Raw genomic sequence first — 1,801 nt, 5'->3', positions numbered from 1 at the left:
GGCTTTCTCAAGGGAAAATAGCTGACCTGGCTGGAGACGAGAAAGGCGCAGAACCGCAAGAAACTGGGACGCCCGCCGCCGCGATGGCGAACTCTAGTGTAACGACGGGCCATCTTGCTGAGTTCAACCCAGACCACCCCGAGAGGTGGGAGACCTATACCGAACGGGTCGAATGCTACCTGTGGGCCAACATGATCACGGATGACAACCGAATGAGGGACGTCCTGTTGAGCGTCTGCGGAGAGGCAACCTTCAAGATCGCACGAGGTCTCTCTGCTCCAGCGAAGCTCACCGAGAGGACATACGGAAAGGTCGTCAGACTCCTCACAGGGCATTTCTCGCCCCAACCGTCCATCGTCGCCCGCAGATTCCTCTTTCACAAGAGGGACCAGAAGTCTGGGGAAACGGCTGCAGTCTACCTGGCCGCCCTCCGCCAGATCGCAGGGAACTGCGGGTTCGACAAGTGGGAGGAGGCCCTGAGGGACCGATTCGTCTGGGGCCTCCGAGATGAAAGGCTGCAACAGAAGCTCTTCGCTAAGGAAGAGCTCACCCTCCAACAAGCCTTCAACGAGGCGACGGCCTTCGAGAGGGCCACAAAAGCATACAGCCACCCACATGGAGAGGCAGTCCACCAGGAAGAGATGGCGCCGGGCGACCAGGAGGGCGAAGAGGCTTTCCAGCTCCAGCGGCCACAAGGAGCAGACCCAAGAGCCCCCTTGAGGCAACAAGCGACGGAGAGACCCTCCACCATCAAGTGCGCCAGCTGCGGTGACCCCCACGAGAGGAGGGACTGTCCATATCGCAACAGGGACTGCCGTAGTTGTGGAAGGATGGGCCACATCGCTCGGGCTTGCCGGTCCAAGAACAGCCATCGGCGACTGACAGCGCATCACAACTCCACTGAGGCCCACACGACAGCATCAACCAGCCTGCAGGTATTGAACTTGCCCCTCTCCGCCCCTGCCAAGGTTAAAATGACGGTCCTCATCAACGGCACCCCATGCCTCATGGAAGTGAACTCTGGTTCCTCCATCTCCATAATCTCGGAGGAAACCCTAAAGAAACTGTGCCCCCGCCTCCGCCTCCAACTGAGGCCGGCTGACTTTGTTCTGAGGGACTTCCAAAAAAACCGGGTACACATTGTGGGCTGGGCCCGGGTACGGGTAGAGAGAGGGAAATTCAGGGGACCTCTGGACATTCTGGTGGTCAAGCGCCAGCTCACCACCTTACTGGGGCTGGCCTGGTTCCAACCACTGGGGATCCAGTTAGTGGGGGTAGAGCAAGTACAGGCGGGTAGCTTTGAGGACGTCTGCCGGGAGTTTCCAGCCATTTTCGATGGGTCCCTGGGGAGTTACAAAGGGCTGCCCATCACCCTGCCGCTCGATCCCCTGGTCAGACCGATCCGGCTCAAGGCGAGGCGGGTCCCGTTCGCCTTAAAACCAAAGATTGAGGCAGAGCTGGACCGCCTCACAGCCCAGGGAGTCTTAGAACCAGTGTCCTATGCGGCCTGGGAAACCCCCATAGTCACACCTGTGAAGCCAAATGGGGAGGTGAGAATTTGCGCTGACTACAAGTGCACTATCAACAAAGCGCTCCAGGACAACCCTTACCCCGTCCCGGTGGTCAGCCACATACTGGCGGCCCTAGCAGGGTCCAAAATTTTTGGGAAGCTGGATTTGGCACAAGCATACCAGCAACTACCGGTCGACGCCAAGACCGCCGAGGCACAGACCATTGTCACCCACCGGGGAGCTTTTAGGGTTCGGAGGCTACAATTTGGGGTTAGCGTAGCTCCGGGGAT

Source organism: Heteronotia binoei, chromosome 6 (assembly GCF_032191835.1).
Source record: "Heteronotia binoei isolate CCM8104 ecotype False Entrance Well chromosome 6, APGP_CSIRO_Hbin_v1, whole genome shotgun sequence".
Taxonomy (NCBI): Eukaryota; Metazoa; Chordata; class Lepidosauria; order Squamata; family Gekkonidae; genus Heteronotia; species Heteronotia binoei.
Note: the sequence above shows the minus strand (reverse complement) of the source record.